Raw genomic sequence first — 24,163 nt, 5'->3', positions numbered from 1 at the left:
AATGAAATTAGTGCGATTTATCGTTTAACAAATAAAATTTAATAAAAAAATACTCGCTAAAATATTAATATAAACATATATAAATATATAAACAGAAATTTTGTTTCGAAATCATAGCTAAAAATTTAAATAATCTGAGAACTGTTTAAAAAACAGTTTTATTTTATGAAATAGCAGGATATTGGCAATTGTTTAAAGTTTAAAAGCTTATTTGCTTAAATGCTTTTCGTTTTATCAAAATAAATCTTAACTCAATTTTTACTTTTTTCAATATAAAGCAAACAAAGTATTTTATTTAGGTTAGTGATTCATAATTTGATTCTTCTCTTTAGAAACAGATTTTTTTAATCAAAATGTTAAGTTAAAAATAGTAAAGATAAAAAGAATGCTAAATACAAAATTAGTCGAAAACAATTTAACAACAATTTAAATAGTAACGTTTTAAGGTTCGATATTAATTAAATTACTTTACAAATTTTATCAATTTTTCCAAAGTCATTAGGTTACTAATGACGCTTTTTTGGTATTTAACTTGAGTAATGATTACATGAAAAAAAGTTATTTCTTACCAAAATAACATACATAAAAAACCTTTAATTTAAAGTTTACTAAAATAATTTCTACTTGAAGTTAAAATTTAAACAAACTTATATTACTTTTTACGTATAAGTTATTGAGTACTTATTTGATATTTATTGATGTATTGAGACTTGATATTTTTTTAATATAAATTGCTAATAGTATTTTTTTTATAATCTAAAAGAACTTAATGTATACAATTTTTGTACTTGATAACTCAAACCAGACGGATTATTTTTAATAAACTAAAAGTAGTTTTAGTAAAAAATTAAACAATAGCTTATTTGATATAACAAACTTAAAATAAAAATCATTTTAAAAACTAAACTATTTTTATAATTATGAAATTAAAAACTGTAAAAAAAACAAGACATATTTTTTCGTTTTTATTGCATTACATAATTAAGGTACTGTTACGTTCTATATAAACTTTCAAACTTAAGCTTTTTATGTGGAAATATTTTTTGTTAACGGTTTGTAAGTTAATGCTATGATTCTCGTTTTTATAGATTTATAAAATAATAAATTGCAAAATACATATATTTTAAATTTATTTTTTTATTAGTAGTGTAAAATGTCTGTAGTGTGAATTGTACTTAATTTTACAATTTTAGTTTGTTTAATAATTTTCACTTAAACTTTTATCACTTTTCAAAGGATCTTATATCTTAAACTTATTTTCTATAAGTGTGAATATTAATTTATTTACCATTTTAAGAATAATGTTGCAATTTTCAGGTTGTTAAGCAACTAATGAACGATTTTTGTAACTAACCTGAATAAAGTTTTTTTAATGATGAAAACGCAAAATCATTTGCTACTTTAAGTGTAACAGTTTTATAAATAAAAATTCTTTCAGTTTTAATTATTATGCTTTTTACTTATTTGTTTACTAAAATGATTGAAAAAACTACGCGAAATTTCTTATACTAACAGATATACCATATAAATTTAATACATCTCATAAATATGCAAACAACATTGTATGCTTTACATAAATAAAAACAAAGCTAAATAAAAAATTGTAACTGGTTCATGCTTTTAAAATCGTTGTAACTAAATAATTGTATCAACGAAATAACAGTTGGTGTAAAACCAAGTTCTTTTGAAATATAACTTCGCATAATAAAAATTATAATAACTTAACATAAAAAAATTAAATTATTGTTAAAACACTTGTGAGTATAAAAAATTGATGAAAGATTGACAGGAATTAGTCATTTAATGCTGCATAAAAAGCATTACTATCGTTTATTTATTACGTTTAAGGTTTACTTTTATATATTCAAACTCTTATTTGTATTTACAATTTACTTAAATACTAAACTTCAAACATTTAGCTGTGAAAATTTTAGCAAAAAATGATTTAAAGAATATTTTTTATTATAACATTTAATTTTTTTTTGTTAATATGACGTTAATTAGTTAACATTATTGTGTTATTATTTTTAATAGAAAGTTTTGTATATCTTTTTAGAGTTCCGAAACAGTTAAAAACAGTCTGTTTTTTCATCTGTTTTAAAAAATATACTCTTAAATTTTTTAAATTTAGTGTTTAAATAAATCATAAAAACAAATGAGAGTTTAAATAAATAAACTTCAGAGTGGAAGCACAATAATTTATATGCATAATCTAAACTTGTTCAATAAAACTGTTACACTTAACTAAATAAACAGTCAAGTTTAATCTTATAATACAGGAAATCTACACAATTTTCTTACGCTGCTGTAATTAGTAATGGCAAGCAATATAACAAAACTAACTTACTAAAAGAAAAACTTACAAAATATAAAAGCTAAAACTTTATGTTTAATTGGATCTTTTCAGTTTTAACTAACTTACAAGAATTTTGGCCGCTTAGTCGTTTCATAATCTCATATCTATTGATTAAAAATGTTATTATAGAATTCTTTATTAATAATTAAGAAACTTAAAAATTAATCTCGTTAAAAACTAGAAAGCAAACGTACTTAGTTGTTGAAAATTTCTAACTTTTATATTTTAATTACATGAACTTTAAATTGTCATTTAACTTTACTAACTTAGCAATTAAAGTATCTTCTGGTACCCTTTTTTACAAAAAAAAAAAAAAAAAACTTTAAAAACACTAATTGTCAATATAAATTTACTATAGATTATAACTAAAATTTATTTAGTGTATCCTTACTAACAAATACCAAAAAAAAAGATTTCATAAACAAAGTTCTTTTGTTCGGATAGACTTTAATAGTAAACATTTGACAATTAAAAAATGGTTCATAGTATAACTGTATAACTAAGCATAAAGTATTATTATAATGAAAAAATATTTATTTTAGTTTGATAATAGTTTTTAATTTAGCATAATTTTATATGAAATTTCTCATCAGTTTTCTTGAGTTTAGAGCTTTGATTAGCGTTTTTATAGCTTAGACTTTATTTTAGAAGAACTTTACGTTGGTTTAAAACTAAGCTAAATTAACACATTTCAAATGATTACTAGATAATTTGAATATTTAAATTAAATTACTTCTTTAAACAACTTAGTTTGTTTTACTAGCATAAAAACTAAGTTCGCGTTTTAAGTATAAAATGCTAATATTAATTTCATATTGTGGTATTTTGTTTGATAACAATGTAAGTTGTGAATGAAATAAGTTAAGAACTATTTATGAAAAGTGTAGCAAAGTTCTTGTAATAAAGAAAACATGAAAATCCATAAATATGTTTATACTTAGCACAAAATAAAAGCTAAAAGTGTTTGTTAACCATAAAAAAAGTTTATCCTACTTCTAAATCTTTGGTTTTATAAAAAAAATATCGTAAAAATTATTTATGTATGTGCTTAAACTTATGACAATATGATTATAAAGGTTTATTCATGATGTTTAAAATATTTTTTCCAAAGTAATAAAGTACATTTTAGCCATAAATAACAGATGTGACATAAAAAGTTTTATATAAGCTATTTCGATGTTTACTTTAAAAAAAAAGTTTTTATTTTGTTTGTTGAACGATAAGTTTTATTATTTTTTAGTAGCTTGATAAAATTTAAATTCAATGTTTTAATGTGGTAAAACAATAAAAACAATCTTTTTTTTTGTTTTCAATACAATGTATTTCACATCAAATTTAATTTTTCACTAGATTAATATCTACCACTAAAAACATTTCAAAAAGCAATTCGTTATTTAAATGTTTATCTGCAGTTCTACTAAAACTTTAAAATTAAGTTTTTTATAAAAAAAACAACATATTATAGAGTATTTGTTCTAGACAAAAACATATTTAAAAAACTAAATTTTATCAATCAAACTTTGATCGTATAAGCTAATAAAAAGATTGTTAATAGTTTTTTTGATGTTATTCTAAAAATAAAAAACATCATTTTATGGTATTTTTAAAACTAAAACCACCAGCTAAATTTACATAATTATGTTAAAGTTGTCAAAAAATTTAAAATATACATTGATAAAAACACTCTTACAATTATAAACTTTTAATACTTCAGAACTGATATAAGCAATGATTGTATTTTTAATTAAATAAACAAAACAGCTCAAGCTAATGAAACCGCATTTTGTTCATTTATTTTGTCTTTGCTTAGATTCCATTACAAAAAAAGTAGTGTAAAAACATAATAACCATTTAAGTATTTTCTAGTCAAATTGTTTTTTTTTCAGTAAATCTCTATGTTTTTTATTCTGTGTTTAATCTTTTATAACAAGCTTTTATACGAGTACTTAGGTGTAAATAGCTAAAGCAAAACAAAAATTTGTTTTTAAACTCTTTTACTTTGTTTAGGAGACACTTAAATATATAGTGAAAAGTTTTTAAGTATAAAAGCATTTAAAGAAAAATATTAGCTCTTGCAAGATAAATATTTATATCGTACATTTTGAAAGTTTAAATGAAATGCAACAAACAATTTCAGAAAACTGTTATTATTTTATAACCAATAGTTATATTTATTGAATATACTTTAATACTCAATCAATAAAATCGAGAGTAAAATAAAATTGTAAAAAATTTTATGATGTTATCTGAAACAAATTAAAAACCATTAAAAGAAAATATTTTTGATATAAACTGAAAAAGACGTTTACTATAAAAATCTAAAAATACTAATACCTAATATTAAAATTTTTAAAACTAATATGGAGAAAAAATACGATTAAAAAAAGGAGTAGTTTTATTACATTATTTTACGATTATTCATATAATTTAAGTTGTAAAGTTTTATTAATATTATACACAATAAAGTTATAAAAACGTAATTTTACAGTAATTTAATAGTTTACGATGCATAAAAAACTGTTCTCCCACGCTAAATGTTTATCAATATAAACTGATGTATTTTAATGTTTTTTTATCATGAACATAACATTTTAAAGTAATAAAACTACTTTTTACAATAAAATAGCTTTATATTTTCGTTAAAAATACTAATATGATTGATATTGAAATAATCTATAGCGAATTAAATAATAATGAGGCAGTGTTAAAGAAAAATTAACTTAAAGCTGAAAATATTTTTTTCGTGATTAAAATAATCACTTTAATTTTTTACAATTAGTATTCAGCAAGAGATTTTTGTAAATATGTATGTTTATATATTTAATTTAATAGTCAAGATTTTCGCACATTTAAAACTAAATAATACTTATTTTAAAAAAAAATATGCAAGTTTGCGCAAGGTTTTTTTAAAGGTTTATATGTAGTTTAATTTTTAAATAACTTAATTTGAAATACTTCTACATAAAATGTCGGGTTAAATATTTTATTTTACAGGTTGTAAAAAATGTTTAAAAAATACAAAAGGCATATTCATAAAATAGTATAGGTGTATATTAAAATTTTATAAATTAGTAAAAACTTTCTTTTACATTAAATTAAAACAAGTTTAACTTTTTTTTGCAATGTGAAATTAACTTCTTGTAAATTTAAAAAGTTTTGTAACATTAAGGTGTTAAACTGCAACCGTTTATTAAACTATGAATATATAGTTTATACAAAAAAGCACATAATATTACAATTATTGTCTCAAGTTTACAAATAAGTATGTTTGGTAAGATTTTAAACATTTAAAAAAACATAAATTTAAGGAAAAAATAATAGTTCTACTTTAATCAAAATTACTTTCGTAGAATGTAATTTCTTTTAGAAAAGTACAAGCAATAAAAATGCTTGTTTTATAGAACCGTTTTAAAAATTTTTAATGTAGTAAATGACTCTATAATCGAAAGGTAAATTTACACTTAGTTCTTTAAATAAACTTTTATGAGGTTCAGATCATGCTGATATTATCTATTTATTAAACACTAGTTTGTTAATAGAATTCTGTTAAAAAATAAAAGCATTTAAACCTTTTTACAACAAAAGCAATTCAAATAAATAAATATACATTACAGTTATAAAGATGTTTTTTTGTTATCCATGTGATAAAAAGATATAATGTTGCAAGCCTAGTTTTTACAAAAAAAATAGAATCACTTAATGCTAAACAAATCAAAGAGTGATTAAATTAAACTACTTTACTTTCAACAACTATACATACATGAACAAGTCATGATGATTCTATAAATAATATAGAAATAATATAAATAACAAGTGTGTCATACTTTTACTCTTATTACAGAATTTTTACTTCATTCAAAAACTATTATATGGTTTTATTTTTAGAAAACATACAAAGAGATATTAACTGCTAGAGGATAAATGATATATTTATGCTTTTAACTTTTAAAGAATAAATATGCTATACAAAGTAAATTATAACTTTGTATGAAGTTAAAATAAAATTAAAAAAAATTGAAAGGACTTATGAGAAAATTTACTTGTTTATACTATAAGCTGCATAAAAAACATGCTTATAGGTTATCGTACAAATGTTATTGTTTTAAAAAAAATTGGTAAATCTACAAGTAAAACAAATTAGTAAGTTTAATTAAGATGTAAATAACTTATTTGACATCTTGCTGGTATTATTTTTAATTTTAGTTATACTTAGATTTGTTTTTATTTATATTGTTTATTTTCCAATTTATAAATTTAAATCATTTAAAATCGTTATATTATTAAAATTTTGTTTCAAAACGAATTAGTTATTCTATATCAATTTATTTTCTATTATAATGTCTTTACAAAGTTAGCGAGCTACTAGAAATACCAAATATAAATTGAAATTACTCTTTTAATATTGTAGGTAAAAAGCCTAGATTTTAGCGCAATTAAACCTCAACAAACATGTTTTAAAAGTTCTGCCAGTTTGCGCAAAACTAATAAAAGGAAGTTCATTAAGTTTAAAATTTTAAGTGTATAAAAATCGAAAGTTGGCTATTCAATAAAAACTTTTAAAACATCTACTTCAACATAAAAGCCTTTTATTGTTTTTTTAGAGTGAAAAACAGATATTTTAAGAAAATTTATAAAATACAAAAATACATACATTTTCATAGAGTTTTATTGAAAATCGACTTATTTTAAAAGATAAAAAAATCTGACACTCCTTCAATATATAAACTAGTATATACTTTCAAATCTAAAGAAATAATTTTAAATAAAAAACTGACATAAATCTTCAAAATATAAGTTATAAAAAAAAAAGAAGCATTACAGAAATAATTTACCGACCTTTTTTAAAAACATTTTATAAAACTGATTTTTAATTATCATTGAACAGTTTAAGTAAAAGAACTTTTTATTTTGGTTAATAAAACATTTTGTTTAGTATTTATTAAACTTCTACAATCTGTTAGTAAGCTAAAAATTTAAAAAAATATTTTAAGTTGCTTTACTTTAATTTTCTGCGCAAATACATTTTTAATATAGAAAAATACACAATGTTAAACATTTTAAAATTATATTTTAACCTTTAAAAGTATTTAGTTTTTGAAAGTTTTTGAAAGTACTTTATTAAATAATAAATAAAAAACTTATAAAATTTTAAAAATTAAAAATAAAATTTTACTTAAAATATTAAACGTGTTTAAACAATTGATAAAAAATTAAAATAAGAATGATAATTTAGAAAAACTAAAAACATCGGCGAAAGTCAGCAGAGCAGAAGCCTGGACGTTCGTTTGCCGTGAGACAAGCTCAAGTTTAACAAAGGGGTTTATCACGCCAATTCAATCATCAGACCACAAGTTTCGGTAGATTTAGACCGGTTTTGTTCTTATTAGGACTCATCAGTCAGTCACAACCGAAAAACTTGCAGTCTTCAATCTACAAACGGTTTATCATGCTTTCACATGAAGCAACCATTTAATAGTTTAGAACTAATTTATTTTATTTTATTTAGTAAAGTTTATAATTTAAACAATTGTTTTAATATTATAAATTATTATCTAAAAAGTCGTTGATAAAAAAGTTTTGTATACTTACTAAAAATTAAAATTTTTCAGACTGATGATTTAAAGTTTCCTATTAAATCTAAGTTCTAAAATATATACTAGTCATAATTTAGTTTAAAAAATTTTTGTTAGCAGTAATTTCTTGCACTGTTTCTTAGAAGAGCTTCATGTTTAAGTAGCGTAAACAGAAGTAGTAAGAATAAATAATGTATTATTTAGTATAAACACAGACTAAGTAATTATAAAAAAAAAATTAGCAATCAGTGAAAATAAATAAATCTTTTTCAAGTAATTTACTAGCCAAATTTTGTTTTAACGATCACAGTTAAAATGTGAAAATATAAAATGCCGAAGTTCACAACAATTTATTTTCGTTTTTTTTTTAAGTTTTTATTTCCTTAGTGAACATATACTAAGTTTGTATCTTATATAGTTATTTGCCTTAACTATATAATTTAGATAAATTACTATAATTTTACTTTAGATTAGAATTATAGATTAAAAAATAAATTATTAGTTTTTTTGCTTTATTTGGTTAAATTTATAAGTTTGTATCTCAAAAACTTAACCATATAATGCAAAAAAACTAACAGTTTTTTATTCAATCTATATATCTATTTTCTCAATAAGTTGCTGTAAATAAAATAGTCTGTAGCAATTTGTTACGTATATTTTGTCTTTTTTGTTTATATGAATTTATTGACAAATAAATTGATATTAAAACTACGATTTTTTATAAAAGCAGTTAAAACTTAATTTAATTTGTTCATAACTCATTTTTCAAGCAAGCACTTAATGTTTGAAGTTTAGCTCAGTGAACTTAATAATTTGTGCAATTAATTTTATTTTAAAGTTTATATCGTAGTTTGCACTAATATAATTAAAGATATGCTTATTTGAAGTTTGCGTTATAATTTTTTTTATTATTAAACCATTTAGGTTTTTAGTTTTTCAAACTACTTATTTTGCATTAATAATCCAACCCGCTAACAGTAAAACCTTGCCTACTATGTATTTTTAAAGTTATAAAAAGTAAAATTTTTAAGGTGCAAATCAAATAAAATTAATTTCGATTAACAGTTTGTATTTTTGTTAACTAAATATATTTCCAATGTAACTAAGTACGGTTTATGTACATATAGATGCATATTTTAAAGACTGTTTTTTTACATATTATCTTGAAAAAATATCAATTTATTACTATAGTGTACTGTTACAAAATCAAACAGCTTACAAAACACGTGTTTAAACTTTTGTCTTACGAACCTTTTGTCCTACGACTCGATAACCAAATTTTTTTTTGTGCACCAGGTCCTAAGATAAATTGTTTAAAATGCTTTTTTGTTGTTTATTTAACATTTAAGTTATTTTATTTATATGTTTTCTTAACAATTTTATTACGCTTAACAACATACAAAGTTTTGTTAAAAATCCTTTCAAAGTTAGCTTTCAATGTTTGAAAGTTTTAATTTTTTTTTAGATCTACACTATTTCATCATAAAATTATAAAAATATCTATATAGTGAGATTCATTTACAAACATATCACTACTGAAAGTTTAAATTACAGGTAAAGTTGTTCTCTACAAATTAAATTTATTTTTATGTTTAGTAGATAAAGTGCTTTAAAAAACTAATCTAGATAAAAAGTTTAAATAGTTTTTAATACTTTTACTAAGACATTTTGAGACATAAGATGTCAAAAAATAGTAGATGATGTTTAAATTCATTTCAACAATTAGAAAAAATAGTTTATTTTTTGAAAGCTGTCACACGATAACTCAGCTAATATTAAAAGTTTAGTTCATGACAGTTTTTTGTAAATTTGTTATTATTTTTGCAAAATTTAAAGCAATCGCCAACCGTTTAAGGTGTACAAGTTGATGGTTTTATACCATTAAAGAAATACTTTTGAATACCACTATCATCTAAGGACTATTTGAGAACGTCATTTTGATGAAGATGATAGTGCAACACATGATTCAATATACTTAGGTAAAAAATCAAAAAGATAATTAACCATTTAATTCTATTAAAAACACGAAGTTGTTTAGTATGCAAAAAACAAAAAAGTAACTTATCCAAGATAAACACTTTATTTGAAGTTTTTCTCTATTTGAATTTGTAGTCTAGAAAAAAAAAAGTTTTTCGAAGGTCAAATGTCGAAGGTGTTTAATATACATTAATATTAAATAAATTTTTATTTTTAACAGGTTCTATAAATTAACTTATCGATAAAAAATTTATTTTCCATAAAATTAGTATAATTTTTGTTATTCAGGAAAATAAAAATTAAGAAAAATTAATGATAACAATAAGCAAATCAATAATTTAAACTAGCTTTGAATTTTTAATTAATTCTTTTAATTAATTAACTATATTCGTGAAAATTAATTAATTAATTAACGACTATCGTAAAAACTTTTTCCATATTTTTAGAGTTGTATTTCATAGATCTAACATAAATATTTAACTTCTTTGTAAGTAAATACTTTTAGATAAAGTTTTTTCAATTAATTAGTTAAATCGACAATTGTTATAATATTCCAATCTTAATTGAACTAATTTAAATAACTATACCAGTGTAGACATACATTACAATTATTTTGTTGTTTATACTTTTTATTGAGGTGCCTTAAAAAAAACATAAATAGTTTTCACAACAAAAAAATTGTACATACTTTATTGTTTTATAGACCCCTTAATGTGGACACTCGAAAAGCACTTAAACAATTAAAACAATTTTAAAGCTATACGAGCATGAAGTTCACTGACTTTTTGTTTATTAAAAAATGTTTGTTTATTTAAACAACTTAACACAACTGATAGTTTACAGATATTATCTTGTTTTTATTCTTACATCTCTGTAACTTACAATTTCCGCAAAATACATTTTTAATATAGAAAAATACACAATGCCAAACATTTTAAAAGAGCTAGTGATCCTTGCAATATAGTACTAAATTATTTTATAAAGGTTTTTTTTTTCTAAAATAATTAATTCGTAAGGAAATAAATAAAAGACTTTTAAAATTTTAAAACTTAAAAAAAAAAAATTCAACTTAAAACGTTAAACTTGTCTAAATAATTGAAAAACAACAAAAATAAGAATGATAGTTTAGAAATAATTTATTTTATTCACTTTAGTAAATTTTATAATAATTATTAAATATTAAACTTGTTTAAACAATTAATAAAAAATTCAAATAAGAATGATAGTTTGGAACTTCATAATTTTAATATTTGTTTTAATATTATAAATAAGCATCTAAAAAGTCGTTGATAAAAAAGTTTTGTATACTTACTAAATGTTAAAAGTTTGCTGACTGATGTTTTAAAGTTTCCTATTAAATCTAAGTTGTAAAATATTTACTAGTCATAATTTAGTTTAAAATATTTTTATTAGCAGTAATCTGTTGCACAATTTTATAAGAAAGCTTCATGTTTAAGTAGCGTGAATAGTAGTATGAAGTATTAGTAATGTATTATTTACTATAAACACCAACCAAGTATTTACAAAGTAAACTTCTAGCAAGCAGTGGAGATTAATAAACTTTTTTTAATTAATTTATTAGCCATATTGAACTGAACAACTTTAGTTGAAATGTAAAATTATAAAATTCCGAAGTTCACAACAAATTTTTTTGATCTTTTTAAAGATTTTATTTTCTTCGTTATCTGTTCTTTCTAGGTTTGCAATAAACCTCAAAAAAAGTGGATAAAACATAAAATAATGTAAATTTAATATTAAAGATAGAAACATATATTTTCAATACATTTAAGTTGTTATTAAAAGTTAATTTACAGTTTGTTAAAAATTTGTTTGTACAGTTTTATATTACTTTTAAAAAGGAACTAAAGTTTTAAAATTTTACAGATTATTTTGAACGTACAATTCGAGTTATTTGAAAAAAAATAAAATAAAAAATAACAACAGTTAGCTAATATATGTTTTTAAAACATATATTTTTTTATTGCAATAAAGAATTGGCTATAAAAATACTACTAAATTTATTAAAGTATAAAATAATTTTTACACTTGCATAATGGCCTTGAATATCAATTTTTTTGATAACCAAAATGGTGTAAAAAATGTTTCCACACAACTTCATACAAAAGAAATAGGTATTTTTTAGTTAACAACACTGTAGTACAAAGCTAAACTTATTGTATAATCAGACTTTAGATATTTTATAAATAGCTGAGTCCTTTTGCTGAAATACTTTGAAATAAAGTTAATAATATTTTTTGAGTAAAAAAATACTTTTATAAACATTATTTAAATTAGCTTATGTAAATATTTTTTAAAAGAATTTAAAATAATGTCTTTAATTTTAATTTACCAAAGGTTTCAATGCATTTTATTTGGAGCAACATAAATTAATTTTTAAACCAGTAGTTTTTTACGAAACTAATTTAATTCGTATGAACTCAGGTTATAGAGCAAACATATAGTCCTTGTTATTTATAAAGAAGTTAATAATTTTACAAATAAATCTTATTTTAAAAGAAATATTCGGAAACGCTTTAACTTGTATAGTTAAGGATATCGAACTTTAATTCTTTTTTAAAGACTAACTTATTAGTATTTTGATATTAAACATGTTTTTCTTCGTTCTTCAAAAAAATTAAGAGACTACTATTTTTAGCGATATAGTTTTTTTTTCAAAAGTAGATTTATTTCATTTTAAGACTTTTTATTTAATAATAGTTTTAAGTATCTGCTTTTACAATCTTAAAGTTTAAACCATTTGTGACTTTTTAACATAAATAGTCAGTATCTACCGAATAAATATTAATTAAATATATTCAATTAAATTATAATTTCTTTAAGGTAATTAACTATAACAAAAGTTTATATTCAAGTAAACTTAGTTTGAAAAAGTTAACAAAAAGTTTTTGTATTTTTATTTTAAGGTCATATTGTTTAAAAAAAAATACATTGATCTAAAATTAAATATAAATAAAAAAAAACTCTTTTCACAGCCCTATTTTTTAGCAATTTTAATTTTAGAATAAATTAATCTTATATACTTCTAGAATTCAAAAAAAAGGCACAGAATTCTGTTATAGCAGTGAATTATAATTATAAATTTCATTTTTAGTTTTATTTAAATACTTAAACCAAACAACTAATTTAAACAAATATTTATATGAAAAATTCACATATTTAAAAATTTACTTTATTGAAACAACAACATATAATATTAATTTATAAGCTTGATGAAATATGTAAGGACTATAGTTTTTATTTTATTAAAAAATTTAAGTTTTTTCTTTTAAAACTAATAAAAATATCAAATTGTATTGTTTTAATATCTATATTTGTTCAATAGAATCGTTAAAGAAATGAAAACAATTTTAACAAAAGTCAAAGAAATGAATAAACCACAACTGACGGAAAATAAAAACATTTTTTTTGGTATTTACAATTTTATTCATCTATACTCCAGTACTTAAATATACACTTAAACATTTCAGTTGAATGTATTATACTTTAAAGTACAACTACAAAAAACAAAGCAAAGTATAACAAATACGAATATTTGTAAAAAAATAAGTTTTTACATAAAAATCGTGTGTGATCATATATCGTAAGTCATTTTAAAAGCATATAACAACTTTTAAAATAGAATAAAAGTTCACAACCTATATTTGAAAGCTTAAGCATGTTTGTTCCATGTAAAGCATTGTTTTATGTAGTCTTTACAATAACAATTTTCATTGTTCTGATTGACTAATTGATTCTGTTTTGTCGTGAGAAAACAACTTAGTTTAAAATGCTCACATGAGCATTGTGGTTTCACAGTAGCTGTTTAAACATTTTACAAATAATTTTATAATTAGTGTTAGCTTGATATCGTTTATGAACTATGTGTTTAATTGTTCATTTTGTAACTATAATTTATTTTTTTTATTTTGAATAAGCAGATTTAGTTTTCATTAAAGTAGTAATTCTTTATATATACGTTAAAAGGGTATAGATTCTATACTAACCAGTGTAGCTTTAATAATTTGAAAAGCATCAATGTTTTGTTTCTAAATTTAAAATAAGACACAAAATATAACTATAGAAGCTTTTTATTTACGTTAAAAATAAGTAAAGACTAACTGTAACACATATGTAGTTTTGCTAATTTGTTCGCTATCAAAGTAGAAACAAAAAAGTTCTTTAAAAAAAGTATGGCTTAATCATTTGAGTAGTCATAACTTATCCGAAAATTGTATTTATGGTTAAGTTTTTGTAGAATTAATTAAGAACAGTGTAACTAACTTGTGAAATATGGAACACGCTCAGGGTCGATGCAACGGTAAAAATTTTTGACCCACACCGTTTTTGTTGTTCCCTCAAACTTTATTGAGGTATTATAACAGTTTTGTTCTGAAATACAAGGGCTGGAGGGTTTGCAGTGAAAAGCTAAAAATATTTGATTTATTATAACAAAACAAACAGAATTATCGTTTTTAAACTTTTGTTTTTAATCTTTTATTTTAAAAATATAAACACAACTAGCTATTATTCATGTTAAAATTATATTTAGAATGTAGTAATGGACTATTATTCTAAATCAAAGTTATGATTGTTATAATCAAAAAATATATTTAATATTATATTTTTACTATATTCCTTTAAGGCTTTAAAATATTTGTAGTTTCATGTAAAGAAGTAACATAAATGATACTATTTTTAAACTTAAAACATAAAATACAATGTACAACAGAAAAATCATGAATTGTTTTTTTGATATTTATAAGGGAATAACAAAATAAAATAAGAGTAAAAGGTATCAGTCAGATTAAAACTAACAGTTTACTGGGTATAATACACAAAATGCTCCTACAATATGAAACTGCCTCCGCGTTTTTTTTTGTTCGATTCTATAGCAACCAGCAGATCCGTTGCAAAATTCTACAATAAAAAAACACTAGTTAAGTCTCTTTGCCAGTAAGTTTACATGCAAGTTATAACTTTATACATATACAATTAACTAAGTAATAAGTAAACAAAATATACAGGTTTTTATAAACAGTGTTTAAAACTTGTTAATATTTGATTTATTATGTTTTTTCAAAATAAACATCTTATTAAGTTTAGTCAAAGCTAAAATTGAAAAAACCAATAACAACAACAATAATATTGAACAACAGTTATTAGTTCATATAAAGTAAGTATACAGTGTCTATTTATTTGTAACAGTAAACCGAAAAAACGTAATCAAAAGTTTTGTTTACAAAACATGTTAAAACAAAACACCTTACAAACCATCCATATTGAACTTTAATTTTTATATTAAGCATTAAGTCGATCTAGATAGTCAAAGCTTCAAAACTTGTAGAACTAGCGTAAACGTTTTGTTATAGAACTAAAACTTACTTTTTTTTGCATTATCAATAATCAGACAGTTGTTCGTGATTATGTTCTTTACCTGACAATTGTTGCTATGGATGCAGCCACACCATGAGGAGTCTGTGTATAAACTAAATTTTAAAAATGTCAATTTCAATGGTATTATTTATATTTGTAGTTTTAAAGCTTTTTAGAGTATAAATCTCATAAAACACTGACTTACTTTTATAATACTTAAACTGACACCACACACAATGTTTTAATTTATTAAGAATTTTTGCAGTGAAAAAAATATTTAAAAAATAGTTTTATGATGCTTTATAAAATAAAACTTTCTTATAGTTTGACATGACTAATGTTTAATACTTTAATTAGTATCGAAAAATAACTAAAAACATCTAATTACTTACTTGAACCGTTTAGTCTGTATGAATAAGTTTAATAGAAAAAATATTTTATAGTTTTTAAATTAATTGTACTAAGTTCTCTTACAAATATTTTCCTTTCGCTTTTTAAATCAAACTTCCTTATAATTTAATTAAGACTAACGTTTTATATTTTTAAGTAGCATCGAAAATAATAACTTAAATTGACTAATCATTTGCTTAAATCGTTAGTCTGTATGATTAAGTTTAATAAAAATATATATTTTATCTTTTTTTAATTAATCTTACTAATCATGTTATATGAATTTAAATATACTATATATTGTTGTTTTTAAACTAACTCTTTTGTATTATATCGCTTATAATTTCATCTCGTAAAAGCTGGTTTGATTTTTTTCTAACCTTTTTAAAAATGATAAGATAAGTTACTATATACTTAAAAAATTATGTTTAATTTTTTAAAAAGCTTAAAGTCCTAGTTTAAAGCTGATATGTAGTATTAATTTTTATCAAACTCATAAAAAATTAAATTATTTGTTGTATAATAAATACGACACTTAAATAAAACTTTTAAAAACATAGCAGTACTAGATTACTATTGGTATAACAAAAGAATTTAAAAAGAGTAATGCTAACGTATTTTAATCTTCATCTTAATCTATACTTAAATTAAAAACTTAGAATGACATATAATAAAATTAAACTTTAAAAACGAATTATTTTTGATTAAATTTATATAAGTATAAAGAGTTTTATAAATTAAAATTTTCTTTTTTTTTTTTGAGAACTTACAGCATACATTGACCTAATATTTCGATTCAAAGTTCTTGCTTTATTATTGACACTTGAAAGATTAACAAGGTTTTTATTCTCCTTAGTTGCTTCGTTAGTAGTGGTTTTCTGGTAAATTAACTTTTTGTTACGTTATTATTTAAAAACTTTTTGTATGTGACTTATTTCAAAAGTCAATCATTTAAAAAATAGGTTTAATATTAAGATACTGTATAAAAATGTATACTTATTGTAGTTAAAAAAAAAGCTTCAAAGTAATTTTAATGTTGACACTCTTGAACTTAAAGCTTAATAATTAAAAGTAAATTAGTATAGAACTAAAGTTCCTATTTAAAAACAATATATTTAAAGACATACTGATAAAATAAACTATGAATTACTATTTAATTTTTAATAACTATTATTAATAAAGACTTGAAAAACACTACTTACTTTTTGTCAAAGTAACGTATAGAATTTTTTATGATAATTTTTATTTTTATTTTTTATTTTATAATAATTAAGAAAATGATTAAAACCATATATTTCTGGCAGCAAAAGAACTGAAACTTAACTTACAGTATTCTTTACTACATTTTTGTCTAGTTGACTGTGAGGAGTTGAAGTTACAATTCCAATAATGAATAAAGTAAAGATGATTAGACTAACTTTGTTTAAATTCATTTTTAAACTTTATAAAAATCTGAAACAATAACCAAATGTAACTAAAAAAACAAAAACAAAAAAAATATATCTAAATATATTAAATTTTCGGTGCTATTGATTTTAGGGCATTATTATACTTACTAAATTCTAAATATTGCTATAAGTTTAGTAACAAAGCAAAAATGAACAATTTTTTAACATCTTTTATTTATAAGGATCTCGATATTTTTTAAAGATTATAATTAAACAGCAAACAAGTTTAAAATTATTAGAACCATTTTAACAAGCCATTGATGAAGGTTAATATATTTTCATAGTTTAATAAAAATTATTATAAAAAAAATATTTTTTTTAGCTTGAAGCACGGTAATATTGCTGCTAATTCTATTTTGTGCTAGTTAGCTTTAAATAAAAACAAACATGTTTTTTTAATGCTTTTTAATTTTTTGAAAAACTACTGAACAAAATACGGATGATACGATTGATAAAATAATTTTTTTATTAAATATTAACTAAAACAGTTAAAAATAATTTAAAATTTGTTTAGAAGTTTAATTCTATATATGCTGCTATAAACAAAAAGTTATAATACTTAAATAACACAATATGTACTCTAAACTTGCTTAATGTAACTGAAGAACATAGTGTACCTCGCTTATTTATACTGATTTTCAAAAGCTACAAAAACAACAAAACAAGTCTACAGATGTTGTTTAGTTTTCATATGATAGTTATAAAATCATATGATAAAATAAAAATTTATAATAAAAACAAAACATAAAGTTCAACAGCTGCAAAGTATCACATGCAAAGTATAAAGTTCATTAAAAAAACAATTTTAAATACTGTTTTAATTGAACTTTAACTCGAAAAATAATAAGAGATGTTTAAGTCGCCAAGTGATATAAAACATAAAACTCACTAGCTGCAAGCTATTAATTGTTTATCAATAACGCAAAAAATATAATTTTAAAATTTAATTTGTTACTTTTTAGAATATATTTTTACGAAATCAAATGATGATGATATTTTTTTATTTTTATAAAGTATTTTTTAACAATTATAATTAAAAACCACAAATAAAGTTAAAATTAAGTTTAAATTTTTTTGAAAAACACAAAATAAAAGTTTATTTCAAAGTCCACTTGTTCATATGATACAAAGTGCAGATTAACTTTCAACTTTAAAAACTTTTACAGATGTTATTGTTTACAAAATCTTTAAGACAACCAGTGAAGTTAAATATCACATTGATGGTGTGTAAAACCTGTTTATCATATATTACGTTTAGCTTTACCTTAAAAAACTAAATTAAGAACAATATAGGTAGTTCTTAATTTAAAAAAAAACCGTCAACAACATTTGTATTTTTATCTTAAAGCCTTTTTAAACTCTTAGGGTTGGTTTTTTATTTTACATTGTTGTTTTTAAGTTAGAATATTATAGTGATAAAAAAATATGTTTTAATAAAAATAAAAAAATAAAAATTTTTTTACTCATTGTTTTAAAAATTCTACACATACTGTTTTATTTTATTATGTTTGTTTTATAACCGCTTAAACGTTGTAAAACAACATTTAAAGTACTAAAATACAATTAATACGGAATTATCTTTTAACTTAAAGATTTATAATTTTAAATATAAATACTTCAAAATCTGTTTTACTATGAAGTAACTAAAAAGAAAGAAAAATAATAAAATATACGTTTCAAATATTTGTAAGAGTTTTTAAAATCTTCGATTTAAAAACATTCAATAATTCTTTTAAGAAAAAGTTAATTTAAATGCTATTAATGTGTGTTGAAAAAAATAAACTTAACTACATAGTAATTGCTTATAACGCAATAATATCAAAAAATTTAAGTCACAAAACTCCTTTGATTTCGATTAATTTAATTTGGTTTACTTAAATTAATCTTTTAAGCAGAAGAGAAAATATTAATTTTAGTTATTGTAACAAGACTTTTAACTTAAAACAAACTTATGTTTTTATTAAAAAATTTTACATTAAAGTTTCACATTTAAAAAAAAGCTGCTTTTACATTGAACTAAAGCAAGTCTAATTTTCATTTGTAATGTTAACTAGTAATGTTAAGAAAATATTAAAAATAGTGATAAATAAAGTTCTTGTAAATCTACATCAAAAACATTTTGTAACATTAAGGAGTTAAATTGGAACCGTTTATATAACTATAAAAGTATTTTTAAACAAAAAAGTATATAAGATTTTATTCTATTTGCGACTACAAAGCTAAATATTTTTATATATTTATTTAATTCAAATGTGTTAATTCATAAAACCCTACTAAAAATGAAAAAAAAAGGATTTAAATAATTTTGTAATTAGTTTCTAATTTTTAATATCATAATTAAACAATAGATATTTTAGAATTTAGAGTTTTAACTGTAGAGAGTAAATATGCTAAATGAAAAAGAAATTAAAACAAGATTTGAAACTGAGAGTTTTATGGAAGTAAGACGAAAAACTTCGAATTGACAATAAATGAAACTATTATAGTTTTTATTTGCAAATAGTACTTATTTACGACAAAAACCTTTCCAACAATAATACTTAATATTACTTATTCAGCTATATTCTCAAATTTAGAAATAATGATGTTTTATACGATTTTAAACATTTATTAAACAATCAGTTTAAGGAAAAATCGTTTAGTTTTAGTTTAATCAAAATAACTTGCATATGAATTTAATCTCATAAAGAAATGTACAAGCAAAAAAATGTGAAAGTTTTAAAAAACCGTTTTATAAATTTTAAAGTGGTATACGATTCTATAATCGGAATGTAATTGTACACTAAGTTCTTTTAATAACACTTTTAGATGTACAGATTATGTTATTAAAAGTATTTTTTAAGCTCAAGTTTGTACATAGATATCACTTAAAAAGTAAAAACAGTTAAACTTTTTAGAACAAAAACAATACAAATATAATTAAAGTGCTTTTCAGTTAACATATGATAAGAAACATAATGTTTGTCAGCTGCAAGCTGGACTTTTAATAAAAAAAATAGAATATATTAATGAAAAAAAAAATCAAAAAGTAATTAAATGTAACGTGTTAATTTTTTAAACATCATACACATAATTTAGTCATAATGATTATAAAACTATTTAAATTTAAAATAGCAGCTGTAGAATATTTAAAAAGTGCGTCAAACTTTTCCACTTTTTACAGAATATTTTCATTAAATAAAAACTACTATGTATTAACCTTTTTAAAAGAAAACAAATAGATTTTAATACTTGAGAAGAAATTTTTGAAAGAATAAATCTATTTTACAAAATGCTTTAAAAATTTGTATGAAGTTTAATTTAAGTTAAAACATCTGAAAGCACATGTGTCAAAGTTTATTTTGTTATACTAAATAAGCTACAAAAATATCATACTTATAATTTTTCTAAAATTGTTATTGTTTTGAAAAATTTTCTTAAACTTGCGAATAAAACAAACTAATTAATTCAAATTAGATGCACGTAACTTATTTGTTATATTACTAGTATTAGTTTTAATTTAAGATATACTTAGATATAATTATATGTTTAACGTCTATTTTTCAATAAAAAAATTTAAATCATAAAAATTCGGTTTATCCTTGAAGTTTTATATTAAAAAGTTTGAGTTCTTTTAAACCAATTTATATTCTATTACAACGTCGTTACACCTATTACTTAAAAAATATAATTATCTAATGAAAAACAAATCAAAAAGTAATTAGATGAAACTTCTTACTTTTACAAACTATGCACATGATAAACTCATGATGTTTTAAAACAGTTTAAAAACGAAACAGCAGCTGTAGAATATCTAAAAAGTATATCATGCTTTTACACTTTATACAAAAAACTGTTATATGTTTTGATATTTTAAGAATAAAAAAAGAAATCTCAACTGTTACAAATAATATATTCCATTTTTCAACTCTTGAAAGAATAGATGTATTATACAAAATACTTTGAAACTGTGTATTAAATTGAAATAAAATTAAAAATAATTGGAACCATTTGCAAAAACGTTTGCTTGGTTAGCTTTAGTAAACTTTCGAGTATAGCAAAAGTAAGAGTATTTATTTATATTTTCACAACTAAAATATTTATTTTAAAATGTAAATAATTTAAATCGTTTTATCATTGAAGTTTTATTTTAAAACATTTTAGATCTTGTAATCATTATATTTTCGATTATAACGTCCTTACACAATCGGCCCGCAACTAGAAATAATAATAAAACATTTAAGTTCTCTTTAAAAACTTGTAGTTTAAAAGTCATTAAATTGTTTAAACGTTCGGAAGAAACGCTGTTTTGGTACTAAACGGTTTTACTTTAAAGCAGCTTTTCAGGTAAAATAACAAAACGACGACCAATAGCATTATATATATATATAGGGTAATTGTAAGTTGTTATTAGAGCAAAAATTTAAATAAAATTAGAAGTAAAAATCAGAGTTGATTCTTAACGTATTATCTTTTTATTACATTTTAACTATTATCCAGTTAGCGACTTTTATAGCATACTATATTTGGTTTATAAGTTAATATTTTAGCGCATTTAAAACTAGAATTATATATGTATCACAAAAGCTATGCCAATTACCACAAGCCTTAATGAAGGGTTTATACTTAATTCAAATGATTTAGATTTTTTTATTAGTCGAAAAACATTTATACAATAAAAAGATATTGAAAAACTACTTTGACATAAAATCTTTATTAATTAATATTTCAGAATTAAAAACAGATGACTAAAAAAAGTTCGACAGATACAAATAAAATTCAAAAAGTAAGATAGGTTTGTTTAAAAGTTTCATAAATAAATAAAAAATTGCTTTTACATTAAATTGAAACAATTATTACTCTAATTTTAAATGTAAATTATTAGTAATATGAAAAAAAAACAAGATAAAGATAGACTAACTACATGTTAATCTACATTTAAATAGTTTTGCAATGTTAAAGTTTTAAACTGTAACCGTTTAAAAAATATGTAGGTAAAGTTTGTACAAAAACGTAAATAATATTACTTATATAGGTTTTTTCTCAAATTTAAAAACAAGTATGTTTTGTACGATTTTTAACATATGAAAAACCATTAATATTAAGAAATGTATATTAGTTTTACTTACTTTAATCAAAATAATTTGCGTATGAATGTAATCTCATAAATAAATATACAAGCAATAAAAGTGAATATTTAATAAAACCGTTTTATAAATTTTTAATGTCGTATACGACTCTATAAATGAAAGGTAATCGTGTACTAGGTTCTTTGAAAAAACTATTTGGATTCTAAGATCATATTAATATTTATTATTTATTAAACTTAATTTTTTACATAGGTATCAGTTAAAGAATAAAAGCAGGTAAACCTTTTTATAACAAAAACAATTCAAATATAATTAAGGTGTTTTCTTTTTTCCTTGTGATAAGAAATATAATGTTGTACAGCTGCAAGCTAAATTTCACTAAAAAATGGAATATATTAATGAAAAACAAATCAAAAAGTAATTAAATCAAACTTATTAATTTAACAATTTTAATACACATGATTAAGTCATGATGTTTATGATAATTTAAAAAATTAAAATAGCAGCTGTAGAAAATTTAAAAAAGGTGTCAAACTTTTATACTTTTTACAAAATATTTTCTTTAAATAAAAACCATTTTAAATGAAAACAAATAAATTTCAATATTTGAGGTGAAATACTATATATATTCTTTCAATTTTTGAAAGAATAAAAATGTTTTACAAAGTACTTTAAAACTTTGTATGAAGTTTAAATAAAGTTAAAAATCTGAAAGCACATGTGTCAAAGATTATTTTGTTATACTAAATAAGCTACAAAAATATCATACTTATAACTTTTCTAAAATTGTTATTGTTTTAAAAAACTTTGATAAACTTTTGAGTAAAACAAACTAGTAAGTTTAAATTAGATGTACGTAACTTATTTGTAATATTACTAATTTTAATTTTAATTTTAATTATACTTAGTTTATTTATATATTTAACGTCTATTTTTGAATAAAAGAATTTAAATCATATAAAATCGGTTTATTATTGAAGTTTTATGTTAAAAAAGTTTGAGTTCTTTTACATTAATTTATATTCTATTACAACGTCCTCACACTGTTAGCCACTTATACACAGTTAACATGTGATAAGAAACATAATGTTTAACAGTTGGAAGCTCAATTTCGATTTAAGTCACAAAACCTCTTTTAATTTCGATTATTTCATTATGGTTTACTTAAATTAATCTATTTAAGCGAAAAAAGAATACTATATTTAATTATTGTAAAAAGAATTTTAATTTACAACAAACTTTTATATTTTAAGAAATTTTATATCAAAGTTTTACAAATAAAAAAAATGTTGCTTTCACATTGAACTAAAGCAAGTCTAATCTTTATTTGTAATGTAAATTAGTAATAATAAGAAAGAAATAAAAATATTGATACATTAACTTTTTTCAAATCTACAAAAAACGTAAACGTAAAGTTTTGTAACGTAAAGGTTTAAAATGTGACCGTTTATATAACTATAAAAGTATAATTTGTACAAAAAGTACATAATATTCAATACCATTTGTAACAATAAAGTTAAATAGTTTTATTCATTTTTTAATTCAAAGGTCGTAATTCATAAAACTTTACTAAGAATGAAAGATAAGATTGAAACCAATTTTACATTAGTTTGTAATTTTTAATATCATAACTTAAACAATAGATGTATTAGATTTAAATGTTATAACTGTATAGAGTAAATATGCTAGATAAATAAAATTTAAAAGAAATGTTTAAATAGAAAGTTTTATTGAAGTAAGATGAAAAGTTTCCGATTAAAAATAAATAAAAATATATTAGGTTTAAGTATTTATTACAAAAAACTTTCCAACAACAATACTTATTATTACTTATTCAAATGTATTCTAAAATATAGTTTAAGGAAAAATCTATTAGTTTTACTTTAAATAAAATTACTTGTGTATGAATTTAATGTCATAAAAACATATACAAGCAATAAAAGTCAATGTTTTATAAAACAGTTTTAGAAATATTTA

Source organism: Thalia democratica, chromosome 3 (genome assembly GCF_965202585.1).
Source record: "Thalia democratica chromosome 3, ktThaDemo2.hap1.1, whole genome shotgun sequence".
In the NCBI taxonomy this organism is placed as follows: domain Eukaryota; kingdom Metazoa; phylum Chordata; class Thaliacea; order Salpida; family Salpidae; genus Thalia; species Thalia democratica.
The sequence above is the reverse complement of the archived record's forward strand: the minus strand, read 5'-3'. Positions refer to the sequence as shown.